Genomic DNA, 15,306 nt, shown 5'->3' with positions numbered 1-15,306 from the left:
GCTGTGAACTCCTAAGGAAGAAACAAGAGTTTGACTCCTGATCCTCATCTCATTCTCAAGGCAAGAAGATACTGTAAGAAAATGAGAAATGCCACAAGTCACTGTGGGCAGCAGATTGATGGAGACTACAATGAAAACCTGACTTGTCCACATTTCTTCCTAGTGATGGTTGCCTAATGGGAGCAATAGGCCATAGTGGTGGAAAAAGAACATACCTCCTACTGTAAGACACTATATTCTATGAAATTATACACTATTAAAAAAAAAAAAATCTCTTTTTTAAAAAGTGTGTAATTTCACAGAACACAGTATTTTCACAATATTCAGAAGATGTAACTTTTTATAAAAAGAGATCTTTTAAAATAAAAAAGTCACATCATCTGAATATTGTGCATGCTGAAAGAAACATTAGGTGAACCATTAATGTAGTTTTTGCATGCATTACTTCTTAAAGAAAAAGATTTAGAAGTCTGGTGCATGTGCAACTGCATTGGATAGCACTGGCACTGCTTGCAAACTTTACTGGATTGTTGTAGATGCTCTGCCAGGCTGCCATAGGTCCCCTTCTTTTCAGGGACTGTAAATTGTGAGCTCTTCAGGAGACATAAAATTGTGTTAAGGTTAGGGCTAAAATGTGTTTATTGCAAGCATTCACTTTAATGTTAATATTTATTAACATAAAATGGTACTATAGGCTGAACTCTACAAGAGAAGTGCTAGAGGAATAAAAGGAGAAACAGCGAAGTCACTAGGTAACTGGAAACTGATTAAACGTACATGCAAGTAAATTACACACATATAATAGCATAACATGGAAAACATAAAGCAAGGGCTTTTTAAAAATTAGAGCACTGCAACGTTGTTACCAGTGCTTTCAATAATTCATAGTATGTGATATTTCTAGCAGAAAACTAAGTTAACACTGATTGCATTGAAACAGACCAATCTGGATGATGACACTGCTTCCAATTTGCAGATTATTGATGCTACACTTAAAACTGAAATACACTAAGGAAATGCCAGACAAATTGCGGCTACATCATGGATGACATCTGCATGAGCACTGCAGATGTTAAGCAGCAGGAAGAAAGGCTACTGATGAAAGGAATATAAAAAGCAAAGCAATGCAGGAACAGAACAAAACCAACCAAACAAACAAAAAAAAAAGTAAAAATGGTCTAAGATGGGCTAGCTTTTCACAGAATCACAGAATCTTAGGGGTTGGAAGGGACCTCAAAAGATCATCCAGTCCAACCCCCGTGCCAGAGCAGGATCACCTAGAGCACATCACACAGGAACGTGTCCAGGCGGGTTTTGAATGTCTCTGGTGAAGGAGATTCCACAACCTCTCTGGGCAGCCTGTCCCAGTGCTCTGTCACTCTCACAGTAAAGAAGTTCTTCCTGATATTAACATGGAACCTCCTGTGCTCCAGTTTGCACCCACTGCCCCTTGTCCTATCACTGGACATGACTGAAAAAAGCCTGGCTCCATCCTCCTGACACTCACCCTTAACATATTTGTAAACATTGATGAGGCCGCCCCTCAGTCTCCTCCAAGCTAAAGAGACCCAGCTCCCTCAGCCTTTCCTCACCAGGGAGATGTTCCACTCCCTTCAGCATCTCTGTGGCTCTGTGCTGGATCCTTTCAAGCAGTTCCCTGTCCTTCTTGAACTGTGGGGCCCAGAACTGGACACAATACTCCAGATGCGGCCTCACCAAGGCAGAATAGAGGGGGAGGAGAGGAGAACCTCCCTTGACCTACTAACCACACCCTTTCTAATACACCCCAGGATGCCATTGGCCTCCTTGGCCACGAGGGCACATTGCTAGCTCATGGTCATCCTCCTGTCCACCAGGACCCCCAGGTCCCTTTCTCCTACACTGCTCTCCAGCAGGTCAGCCCCCAACCTGTACTGGCACATGGGGTTGTTCTTCCCCAGGTGCAAGACTCTACACTTGCCCTTGTTGAATTTCATCAAGTTCCTCCCCACTCAACTCTCCAGCCTGTCCAGGTCTCACTGAATGGCAGCACAGCCTTCTGGTGTGTCAGCCACTCCTCCCAGTTTAGTATCATCAGCAAACTTGCTGAGGGCACACTCTGTTCCCTCATCCAGCTCGTTGATGAAAATATTGAATAGTACTTGTTCCAGTACTGATCCCTGAGGGACTCCACTTGTCACAGATCTCCAACTAGATTCTGTCTCATTGACCACAACTCTCTGACTTCTTCCTTTCAACCAGTTCATGATCCACCTCACTACCTGACCATCAAGAGCACACTTCCTCAGTTTATCTATGAGGATGCTGTGGGAGACATTGTCAAAAGCTTTACTGAAACCAAGATAAACCACATCTACCACCCTGCCATCATCTATCCACCTAGTTACTTCCTCATAGAAGGCTGTAAGGTTGGTCAAACGTGACTTCCTCTTGGTAAAACCATGTTGACTGCTCTTAATGACCCCCTCATCCTTGATATGTCTAGAGATAGCGCCAAGAGTAAGATGTTCCATCACCTTTCCAGGGATGGAGCTTTCCAAAGATTCACAGGAAACATGTCCAAACCTGTCTTCCACTTGCCTCTCTTGAATGCCTAAAAATCATGTATTAATAAAGTTGATCAGACAGTACGCTAAGGAGCAGAATTACACTAATGATCCTAAGAACGTGATAATGAAAGCTGCCATGCTTAAATATATTTCACAACTTCAAGGAATGTGCATCTACAATATCATTTGCTGGGGTTAAAGAGCTGCCCAATTGTGCTTCCTTTCCTTGCTTACTCATACTTCCCATTCTAGTCTTAAATTATGTCACTTCCAAGCAAAAACCAAGCTGCATGTCTATTCCGCCATTTTATGGGGAAATACCATCTTTTGTACAGTAAATTACCTATCCATAATTATGTACTTAGACAACAAATCACAGATTCCAGCATCACTTCCCTCTACTACCTAGACATGAAATATGAATGGGATGGAGCCCAAAAATACTGAGTGGCACCCAGAAGTTTAGCCACTGATGCTGGTAACTGAAGCAAACTGCTTGCTCTGTGTCACATGTAATACTGATTCAATATGCTCCTACATTCCCTGCCTTTAGTTTCCTCCTTAAGCCTCAGTTCTGCAAAAAGAAATGCATTAAATGAACTGACTAGCACAAAGGGTTAAGCCTGTACCACCTAGCATGCCTTCTGTTTAGTCTGGTAGACCTCATTAGACAACCACATTAGTGCCCTATCCACCAGAAGTAACACCTGCATTCCAGGTCTAAATTTGAAGGCAGGTGCCAGGAAATTCCTAGTTCTGATTCCAGCTACATCTGAGTGCCGTGTAGCCCTGATGAGTTTGAATAGACCTTCCTCTAAATTTGGCCTTCTAGAGTGAGCTTTGCTAACATTTCTCAATTGTTAAAATGAAAAGTTCTAATAAATACTTCCAGCATATCTAGGGTTTTATCCCTTCTGTTTGCTTGGGTTTTTTTACGTTGTTCTCAGTTCCTGAGAGGGACCCATCAAAGACAAACAGGGACAGAGGTGCAGCTTCTTGTTGACAGAAGACAGTCATATCAAGAGCTTTGAAGCTAGTAAAAGCTATGAATGCAGATTAATGGTCCCAGGGACAGCAACAAAATCCAGATAGCAGGAAAGTGGGTGTATAAAACCAAGCTCTGACATGATCACAGCTCAAATGACATTTTGCAAGACTTTCAATATTTATGCCAGCTCAAGATTTGTTCCAATATTCAGATAAAAAATACAGTTAAAAGTTAGGAAAATCACATCAGTGCTTCCTTCTTTTTGCAACAAAGCCATTTAGATACTCCCAAAGAAAAAGATGCTGCTCGTTTTTATAGGGTTTTTTTAGATTGTTTTAAAGAAAAAGGAAGACATAAAATATTATTTCACCATATCAATTGAAATAGAGATCATATGATAGTTTTCAAAACATTTTGAAATCATGTTTCTCTTTAACTTATTTAGCCCTTCTCTGTATTTGAATTACAAAGCTCTACTCTTAATCATGATCCTGAAAAGTAATACAGTTGTAAATATATAGCTGTAGACATTATAGAATTAAGCATAACTGATCTTTTCACTTGTTATTTGTTCAAATGAACATTTTTAGTGTTCATTACAATAGATGAATACAGCATGACTCAGAGAGCACAGCATGAATCTGCACAGTTTTTGCTGTAGGATGAAAAATTTTCACTTGCAAATCAAGCAGATCTAACAGTTAGTGGGCACAGCTGCTGAGCCATCCAAGGGTGAGAAAGAATTCTATGCACAGACTACAGGTAAAGATATAACCAGCTGTCTTTACCTTCTCACTACTCTCAAATAACAAAGTCACTTCTATTTACAAAGAGCTAACGACCTGAAGGAGAAGATAATATAATCAATTACTCTTTTTTATAGTGAGTAGATAAAACGGAAATTCAGAAAAACAGAAATTAAGGGCTCAGACATAAATCTCCAAGATGAATTCTCTATTTTGACCAGTGACAATTTTATAGCACTGGTACCCAGGTCCACAACGTTTCAAACCATATCATTAATTTGAAAGTGAAGCTACAACTGATGGAACTTTTCTTAAACCAAATGAACAGACATATGTTGAAAAATTAGACGGTTGTTTTGTATGTTGTGTTATAGTTCTGTGTTAACATTAGATTGTTTGGAAATTAAAGAGGTTACTGGAAATGAAGACAGAACAATGGTATAAAGAGGAGTCTGCATTCTTACAATTAATTAGCTTATGTCACGCTATTTTACTAGTTTTTTGATTGAACTGTCCTTGAATACAACAGGAGTTTTACCTGCCTAAAGAGCACAGAGTTTCTGCAGGAGAAGTGACTGAAATCTAACAGTTTGACCAAGACAAACACACTGACAGGGAGCGTGCTGCAGAAGGGCAGGCAGAATAGAAGACTGTAAGAATAGGAGGTCAGCAAGCCAATAGCAACTAACAAGAGCAGGCCAAGAAAACTGTAAAAGCCAAGGCCTGTAAGGTTTTTCCTGTGTTTTCTCTGCTGTACCCAGCTTTACACCTCTGAAGATACGTAACATTTTTTGAAGCTGATGTTTTTAAAGCCCTCCAGCTAGCTAGTTACTCACAGGTATCCGCGGTGAAAGGACTTTGAGATGCCCCAGGAAACTGGGCTTGTGTTACAAACACAAGTGGAAGACAAGAGTCTGTGCCTCTGCAACCACCCTCAAGAGGGACTGCCTGGTGTAGCTCCACTCGGAGAGCAGTGGGAGAAAATGGACTGCTTTTCAAATGTGCACCCACAGGTGACCTATCAGGAGACACAGGCCTCACGTTAAGCCACTGCTTGCCTTGCATTAAAGGAGATATTTTCAATTGGCGTAACACCAAAGAAAGTGCAAAATGTAAATACAGCTTCTCTATGCTGTACTGTACTTTGTTAAATCACTTTTTGAAAAATACATTCAAATTTTACAGTTCCTGTTGAATGTATCTATTTACTGCCAGTCTTTAAAATGTTAAAAAAAATTATTTCTTTTATGCCAAATTTTACCCAGAGCACTTTCTCACTGCCAATGCATAAACTGTTGGTAATAGAAACTGCTGGTAACAGAAACATATGTTGGAAATCATGACCCAAAATAATCAATCATTTACTTCTAACCATGCTGTCTACTGCTGCACTTCAAACTGTTTTGTTCAAGTCACACTTATTTTATCCACAGCTTTAGAGGCTTAATCTTTTGCAATTATCCTGTTAAAATATTGGATTTTAATAAAAGTATTGCCCAAATTTACAGAACATACTGCTGAGGAGGAGGGTAATAATAAATGGTAAGTTTCTGGCTGTTTTCCTATGACACTGCATCATTCAAATCTATACCAGGTGATAAAAGGCAGAAAAGATCAAGACAAACATCATACTGCCCAGGTATGAGAACTTATGGACCTTTAATTATTTGCAGAAATATAAGACTAGACTTCTTCCATCAAGCCCTTATATTTTCCAGACTGGAACCAAAACATAGTAAAGTTTTTATGTTATTTTTAAATTTTGGCTGAAGCAAGCTAGATGTAATAGGGAGGGCGCTTATGTTGGAAAGTCTTATGTCACTGTGAATTTTGGCACATACAGTATTCACTGACTTAACAGCACCTTTGATTTTAAAATGTTGTTCCATATTTTTTTAATGTGTTTTTCCAGAAGACAGTAATAGGACTGATAATAGCTTGGTTTTCATTAACTTTCTCCAGTATTTATGAAAGGCTGTAAAACAGGCATACTGTGTCCTACAAAATTTAGTCACTACATGTGGAACACCAGCTTTTTTGAAGACTGCAATGGTAACGTGTGGAGCCAATTCAAGGACCTTCCAAACATCTCCTCCCGACACAAATCTTTACTGTTTTCAAATATATTTAATATTCACTCTTTAGTAAGTTGGCTTACAGAGAGCAACAAGCCACTTAGTTACAGACACCATTCTTCTGCAAAACTCACTGCTCATTGGTTCAGTTCTAAACAGAAAGAAACAAGAGGAAAAAGTCTCCAAGAAATCCATTCTTTTGTTTAGTCTTTCAAATGCTGCAGGATACTGATACTAAAAATATTTTTACTTTATTTTTATTTTATTTTACAAGTATCAAGTTGTGTAAGCCAAAGTTTGCCCTCAGTTCAACTCACAGATCACAGAATCATAGAATGCCAGATTGGAAGGGACCTCAAGGATCATCTGGTCCAATCTTTTTAGGTAATACTATAGTTTATATGAGATGGCTCAGCACCCTGTCAAGCTGAGACCTAAAACTGTCCAATGTGGGGGAATCTACCACTTGCCTTGGGAGACTATTCCAATGTTTGATTGTCCTCACAGTGAAAAATTTATCTCTTGTGTCCAATTAGAATCTCCCCAGGAGCAACTTGTGCCCATTACCCTTTGTCTTTTCCACGTGACTCCTTGTAAATAGGGAGTCTCCATCTTCTGGGTAGCCACCCTTTAAGTACTGGAACATGGTAATTTCTCCCCAAAGCCTTCTCTTCTCAAGGCTGAACAAACCCAGCCTCTCCTCATATGGCAGGTCCTTCAGTCTTCTGATAACCCTTGTGGCCCTTCTCTGGACCCTGTCCAGCCTGTCTGCATCCTTTTGGTAGAGTGGGGACCAAAACTGAACACAACACTCCAGGTGTGGTCTGACCAGCGCTGAGTAGAGCGGGATGATGACTTCTTTATCTCTGCTGGTGATGCCCTTGCTGATGCAGCCCAGCATCCTGTTGGCTTTCTTTGCCACTGCAGCACACTGCTCACTCATGAGATCTCCCTTGGTGTGAAAATGTAAGCTTAAACATTAAGGTTTATGTAAGTGGATTCATGAATGTGATATAATGCTGGATTGCTCTCCATTACACACCTGAGTGCCAAAAAGCACTTTTAGAACTTAATTCTTTCTTACAGTAACTGTGTCATTGTATATAGGCAAAAATGGAACATGGAACAATTTCAAGCAAGTTTTTTGCTCCCTCTTACCCAGTTTGGCAATGTTTCACCTCCTCATATCCAGCAGTCACCTGGGAGATGAGCAAGAGGCCTCTTTCTAGCTCTTATGAAAGTTCTAAACTACCCAGGAAATCCTCTTCTGTGTTGTATATCCCCTAGAGAGAAGAATATTATCCATGCACTCTACTAAATCTTCTAGAGCAAAAAGGCACTTCAGTGACAATACCCAAGTAGGTTTCCAGCATAAGAAGCAGAGATGTAATAAAGTAGCTGTGTTTGTCACAAGTCTGGTTACTTAACTACAGGCAAGTTGTTTACATTTCCATTAATAATACTTCGGAGTGTACAGGCATATAAGTGTCATGGAGGGGGAAATAGCAAAAGGAGTGTTCTGCAGAGTATAAGACTGAAAGTACAACAGAGACTACATTTAAATAGGCACATAGAAAAAAATTCCTAGGAATGCTAGGCATGGACCTTGAGCCATTTAAAAGACCTGAGGAAGCCCATACAAAGATATAAGCATAGAAAAGTAGACAAAGTTTTGCAAAACCTTTATATTCAGTAAGAGGACTTTGATGCAGAGAGAAAGAGGGAAGGACAAAGAATTTTCTAAAGCTGGAATATTCAACCTAGTGAACAATGTCAGCAGGCTGTAAGGAATCAAGTCAGGGCTGGGTACACCAGAAAGAAGACTGTTCAGCTCATGCTTTCAATTTTTCTACTTTTCAAAATTGAGACCTGAAAGTTTATTTAATCTTATTGTAAGTGGGAAAGGGGAAAAGAAAAAGGAAAAAAAAAAAAAAAAAAGGAAACAGTTGTTTCTGCTCAGTTTACACTTATGCTTTCCTTCTTCACTCTCCTTTCCATACTCCCTTGGCTTGAACAGCAGCATCCTCCCTGCCCATCAAAGTCTTAAAACATGAATTATATTGTGATTTCATCCTAAGCTTCACTTCGTGGACTTAACAGGCCTCTTTGATCTCGCACTTGGAGCTGTTAAAAATTCTCTAGAAGCTAAGAAGTACAATACTTGGTGGAGTTTTTTGTGTGTTTGTTGGTTTTTTTAAACAGTCTCTTAGACTGATTCAATCAACACCCCAACAACTAAAATCAATAGTATGTACTAAAGGAATTAAGGTAATCGGTTTTAAAAGATGGATGCACTGAAGCAAGCATCTTTCAGAGCCCCACAAAGACTGATTAGGAAATACAGTCCCTTTGGCACATCAGACTTCACATGGGGTAAATAATTCGGGGTCTACTATTAAGACATTCTAGGAAATGGGGTTATGCCAAAACAGCATTCTGGGCCTCTTTTTGCACTGCTCCTCCTTAGGGCACAATGTAATAAATAAATGCTGAGGCTGGGACTTTAGCTACCGAATGCACTTCTAAAATCTTGTATCAGTTCCACTACATATTACCTGCAATAAAACTCTCCTGAAGCCAATGGAAGTAACACAAGTTGAACACCTGTGGTATACAAGATGTTCAGCTCACAGCTGGAGAAACATGCATGTGACTAATGCAGGAAGGAGCTGAGATCCATTTTTTTGTCTTTGATGTAATGTCAACTACAAAGGATCCTTTGTCTACCCTGAACAACAACAAATTTCAAAGTTCTTTTGGTCCAAAAGGAATGCAAGACTCACAAATAATTGAATCCTATTAATTACCGTAGAGTTACCCAAGCCTATCTTTCCAAAGAGGAAGTGCAGATCCTTTCCAAATTGTAATTCCACTAGGAATTTATCACTGGAAAGTGTAAGACCCTCATAAGCATGAGCACCTATCTAATAAACATGAAATTATTCACTCTGCTCCTTTCCTGTTCAAACTGAGTAGCACCTACAAGTGTCCCACAACAAATTAATAGTCTCTAAATCATGCATCTGAAAAAAAGAGCAAAGCTTTTAATTGAATCTAGATATAACAATACTACTAAACTTACCATTTAGCAGAAAGCTAACACTTCAGGCCAAAGAGCATGCCTTATTCATACCAATCCTTCTGTTGAAGTCAACTAGATTAGCTGTATGAGCTACCCTGATCTTCCCTTCAAATAATCTAATCTACTATTCAACTGAAAACATACATTTCCCAGCCCAAGTGTAGTGATCAGTTTTAAAGCTATACTGTGTTTGTGAAGGCCACTGATCATGTTAAATATTAAGAACTAAAACATGTCCACATTTAACAACAGGTGTTACCTCATTAAGTCCAAAACTTCCTCAATCTGCCAACATTCTACAGTCATTAGCAAAAGACTTGACTAAAAGCATTCATAGCACAAAGACTGTATAAGATGAGCAATTAACTTGAGAATGGGAATTTAGTCCTTTATCTCTCTCCAGCTGGCTCTAATTTGAGCCAATTTCTGTTGATGTATTAGAAACAGAAATTTAGCATTTAATTTGGAAGGCACTGTGGAGAAAAACCATGCTCACAAACTCCATCTGATCTACAGAATTACCTTAAGATACTAAAGTAATATTAATGAAGATGCTATTAACATTAGTTCACTTGGTGTCCAACTGCCACAGCAGAAACAAAAAAATACCATCTTGCATTGTAAGCAGAAAATTTTGTGGCCCCAATTCACATCTGAGTGAACTTTGTTTATATACAGTTTCTTTCCTGAATCTTCTCTCAAGGCATTTCAGTTTAGATACTTTCTCAATAAGCTGTAAGTGTGCCTCCTCAGTGAAGATGAGTCTTTGGAGACCCTCCTAAGCAAAGACGTTTTCTGTTCTTCAGCTTAATTCAACAACCACATTTCCAGTCACCTGACAGAGGACAGAATTCTGCTTGTTTCCCCCATGCAATCAGTTACAGAAGTATACTTCCCAACTTAGGAAGGAAGGGCTAAAGCCATAAGCTTAAAGCTTAAGAACAGGAATACCAACTTGCACAGCTCCCTGACGATGAATATGTACAGTGTGAGCCTATGCAAGCAAAAGGAAGAAACGTTTTGAGTAGAGACATGTTAACAACAGCTTTACCTTTTCAGCACAAGTGACAGAGCTGAAGACCCAAATAATTTGCTTTGGGACTGAATAGCACGGAGACCTGCGTGCCTGAGGTTGTAAACTCTAGTTTGGCTTGCGGAAGCTCATTCTACCACGTCTTCAGCATGATTATAACTGACTTCATGTAAGTCAAAACCAGCCCGGGCTTGTACAATCACACGTCTAACTTGCTGGATAAGCATGCCTTTAGAAGGCTAGTGAGTTAGTTTACATTTATTCACCATTTCTGCATAAATCAATGGAACGCAACCACACAGGATAAGCACCAGGAGTTCAGTACTGTTAAAAATACTACCCATGAATGACAAAACCCACATATTTGCAAAGCAAAAACGCAGCCAGGAAAGGATGCTCCCGGTACACTGATCTTTCCTCACTTGGCCAGTGTGGTGGGAGAAGACATTAAAAATAAAAAAAGAGAGACCAACATAAATAAATAACTCCAAACAAGCACTGTGTGCAACAGGTGACTCTGAAGACATCTTACCTTCAGTGCTATCTCTACCTTCAGGGCTACGCTGCAGAATGTACCAAAAAGAAGCAGCAAAAACTTTTGAGCTGACTCTATTCTCAGCACCCATTCCCACAGAAAAAAAACTCTGTGGGAGCAAAACTGGCCCCAGCCTAGAAACACCGTCCCCGCGGGGGGGACCTTACCTTTGCTCTTCCTCAGAAACCGCGTTCAAACCCTCCCGACGCACCAGTCAAAATCAGTCACCGCGTCAAGCCGATCGACGTGCGTCCCCGCATTTGCGTTTCCTTTTAAATCACGGCTGATGAAGCGCTCCAGAGCCGGCTGGAAGCCAGAAGGAAACCTTGCTACTACCCCCAGCACCGAGAAATGCCGGCGGGAAGCGGCCTCCCTGCAGGCGAACCCGGCACCGCGTCCCCCCGCCGCCCCTCACCGTGGCCTCCCGCCCCGGCCCCGGCCCCGGCCCCGGCCCGGCCGCCAGGCTCAACGGCCGCCCGCGGCCACAGCGCACCCCCCGCCCGGCTGCCAGCGCAGGGGATCCCCCCCCCCAGCCCCAGCCGGGCTGCAGCCGGGCGGACCCCACGCGTGCCGTGCGAGGGGAGGGGTCCCCACGGGAGGCGGTGACGGAGCGGGAGCCGCGGCGCCGGGCTGCGGGGAGCCGAGCGCTGCCACCTGCCCTCCTCCGCCAGCCCGGCGGGCGAGTTCCCGCCGAGATCCCGCTGCCCTCAAACCCGCCGGTCCCCCCGCAGAGGGAGGGGGGCCGGGGAAAGCCCATCTCCAGAACCCCGGCTGCGGAGAGTCGCTCACCTCAGCCCGGCAGCGCAGGGCGACTCCCCCCGCCGCAGCCCTCGGGCTTGCCGCTCCCTCCTCGCCCTCCGCAGCCGCTCACCTGCTCCCGGGGGACCGCCCGGCCCGTCCCGTCCCTCACCGCCCAGCCTCGCGTCGCCGCCCCGCCGCCTTCCCGTTCCGCGCCGGGCGCAGCAGACGCGACGGGCGGCCCGGGCAGCCGCTGGACGCCGGCGGGGGGCGGAGGCGGGCGGGGCGGGCGCTGCGAGGCGCGGGGGGGAGCCCGGCGCGGCCGTTGGGGCTGCCTGGGAGCGGCCCCCGGAGCGGGCGGGCCCGGCGGCGGCGGGTGCGGGTGCTGCGGGCGCCTCCCCCGGCGGCGGCCCCGCGGGTGCGGGCGGCTGCGGGGAGCAGCTCCCGAGGCGTGCGGGGGGGAGGGCGGCGGGGCGGCCGGCAGTGCCGGCGGGGCGGAGAGAAAGCGGGGGGAGACCTGGCAGCTGGATGCAAGAAACCCGGGATGGGGGGGGGGGGGGGGGAAGTTTAAGGAAGGATTCCCGCTCCGGTTAAACTTCTAAATCCCTTGGTGGGCAACGCGTTCAGTGTTGGAACTTGGCTGCTCTTGTTCGTCTTAGTTCGTTTTATAAAGCGGACCTAAAACTACATTACGCCTTCATGTAAAATAGCTTCTTCAGACTTAGCAGGCTTCGTTCGATTCTGTTTGCAATTGTTTGGGATTCGTACCTTTCGTCAGTTCAGATGATTGGTGGTGCTAATGAGCGTTACTTAGCCGTAATAAGGACAGGAGCAAGGCGCACCCGTGGCCGTCTTCTTCCTTCTTCTTCATTGCTTGGGATGAAGCGTATTCTGAACATGCAGCATTTTCAGTGACCAAGAAAACCTAGACTATAGCACGTCTAAGGAAGAAGCACGGATAACTGAACGGCAGAGAACTTTTCAGTCCTATTAGTTTTGTCACGTTGAGAAAATGCCAAAAAAAAAAAAAAAAAAAAAAAAAAAAGAGTTTGTCTTCCTTCAGGTTGCTCAGTGCCTCCTTTGTAGTGTGTTTGTGCACTGACTTCGTAGAATAGCAGGTGACGTAGGCAGGTCTAAGAGAATGATACTCCCTTGGAGAGAAGGTGGCAAATTTTCTCTCCCCAGGCAGAACGATCATATTAATAACATCTTGAATAAAGCCAGCAGTTCCTGCAGCTGGAAGACTCTCCAAAAATCTGATGACTCAAAGGTTGACTAACTTGAAAATGGGAGCACAGATACCATATACTGGTGTTGGCTTCAGTTTGGCTGTGCATCCTCCTAATAGAGAAATACTGGATTTCAAGGGCTTGACAATTCAAGCATTTTATTTTCACCAATGTTTAACAAGACTGAACGTAGAAACCCCAACAGTGACTTCAGCAAAGCCAGTGCCTGAATTCCCATTGGCTTCACATTAAACAAAATTTTGTATTATGCTCTCCAATTGGATTGGGATTTTTTTTTCTTTAAATTCTTTCTTTATCTGTGCATGTTTATGTGTTTCCGAGGGAGATAAGATATTACTGTGACATGTTGCCCATTCATTTTGTGCTTATAATTTATGTATAACCATATGGAACTTGTTCTAATGATGTAATTAATGCCTCAGTAGGAAAAAAAAACACAGAAGTAATTGACAAGAGAAAAGAGGGACGAAGGTGGTGGGAGAAGTGAGGTCAGTTTGCCTTTTCATTTATGATCTGAAGGTAGGATGCTCTTGTTTCACAAAGGGCCTTGAAAGGACAGACTCATCCTGTGTTTGCTTCTCCCAACTCCTTCCCTATTCCTAACATGCAGGACTGGAGGTTGCTTTGCCCTGTGATATGTATATGCTCAATACCGAGGAGTTTAAATAGATTATTATTTTTAAAAATAACTAAGCTTGAAGTTAGGCAAATTACTGTTCCAATGAGCCACATTAATATAACACAATCTATGTAAAATCTACTCCATTTAGAAACAAAGCAAAAAGGCCTTCTGATTATTTCCATGGCTTCAAATTTTGTGGGGTTCTCTCTTCTTTCCCACATTACAGGTTTCTGTGAACACCAGAAACTGGTGGTACAAAGAAGCAGTTATGTCTCAATATAGCCCTCCTTCCCACAGGTAGTGTTTTGACATCTCATCTGCTAGTTAAGACATGTAAATTACAAATTATTAGGTAAAAATAGGTTAGATTTAATTTGTTGTTTTTGTTTTTTTTTTACTTATGGTAACACTGAAGATTAAATAAAATAATCTATGAGTCCTTTGGTCTATTTTCTGCTTTTAGTGTTGCAAAGATGTACACAATGAGTGAGCAATTTTAGGATAAGGAAATGGTGCAGACAAACTGAGATGCTGGAAGGAGTTAAACATGTCAAGGGAGGAGGATCATAAGTCTAATCCTAAACCTGCACAGATTTAGCACAAAGTTGAAAGCTCAGTTTGTGAAAAAGAGGCTGCTTCTGTTCAAAATCTGTGCCTGACCAACAAATCTCTATCTTACAAAAGGGTCTTTGGAGTGGATATACCTATCTAACATTCTAATAGAATAACTACTTATTAGTATCATTTTGTCAGAAAGTAGCATATAGGCGTGGATACCATGAGCAGAGTGTTTGTTGAATGTTAACTGAACCAATATGTGAAAGAAATCTCTTAGATATGTAATCATTAAGTAAGGTTTAGTCTATCCAGCTGTGATTTTACACATGTTGTCAAATACTAAGTACAACACCCAGGGTAAAATTTTCTTCAGTTTCTTCATAAAAAAAGAAATATGTTAATATCTTCTCTACTAAGTGTCCAGGAAGGACATTAAAATAATAATTATAATAACTACTTCTCTGTTTAACTTGTAAGCCTCAGCTCACCAAAGAAATATGCATTGTGTTAGTTATTTGTGGGGTTTTGTTTGTTTGGGGTTGGTTGGTTTTTTTGTTTAAAAAAACCCAAAAGAACACATTTAGAGAGCTGTGTCTTGTATCATTACTGATGACAAGTGTTATTTATGTTCACCATGTTATTTGACCCTACTGAATTCCATGTTGCAGCTCCTCCTGCTTACAGGCACACAGCCATGTCATATCAAACTGTATTCCAGCCACTGCCCCTATGGCATTTACATTCCAAAATGTGATGCTGTTTTTTTAGCAAAATTTCATACTACTTCTATAAAGAACAAGCGTTTCTATGTAGCAGCAAGATGATCTTCCTGCTCTATTGGGTGACCAGCCCTTCAATACTTCACTCTCTGCCTATGTTTTGATGCAACACTGTATTTTATGGAGTTGAGACCCTTCATTATTACTTGGTGGAGTTAAAAGTGAACAGAGCACAAACTGAAATGCAAGAAATTCCATTTAAACATAAGAAACTCCTATTCCTGGTAAGGGTGATCAAACACTGGAGCAAGCTGCCCAGAGGGGTTGTGGAGTCTCCATCCTTGGAGATATGCAAAAGCCATCTGGGTATGGTCCTGGGCAACCTGCTGCAGCAGCCCCTGCTCTGAGCAG

General features: G+C 42.3%; 1 protein-coding gene across 3 annotated transcripts in view; it reads right to left on the bottom strand.

The window, feature by feature from the left end:
- The window catches only part of ADGRG2 (adhesion G protein-coupled receptor G2), a 56,563-nt gene extending 45,312 nt beyond the window's left edge, over window positions 1-11,251 (bottom strand). For all 3 annotated transcript variants that reach the window (XM_051607972.1, XM_051607973.1, XM_051607974.1), the window contains exon 1: window positions 11,176-11,251. The gene's annotated coding sequence lies outside the window, so the exon portion shown is untranslated. The remainder of the gene's footprint in view (window positions 1-11,175) is intronic.
- Window positions 11,252-15,306: the final 4,055 nt, after the last annotated feature.

This window comes from Apus apus, chromosome 1 (assembly GCF_020740795.1).
Source record: "Apus apus isolate bApuApu2 chromosome 1, bApuApu2.pri.cur, whole genome shotgun sequence".
NCBI classification, from domain to species: domain Eukaryota; kingdom Metazoa; phylum Chordata; class Aves; order Apodiformes; family Apodidae; genus Apus; species Apus apus.
Note: the sequence above shows the minus strand (reverse complement) of the source record. Positions and strands in the feature narration are given on the sequence as shown.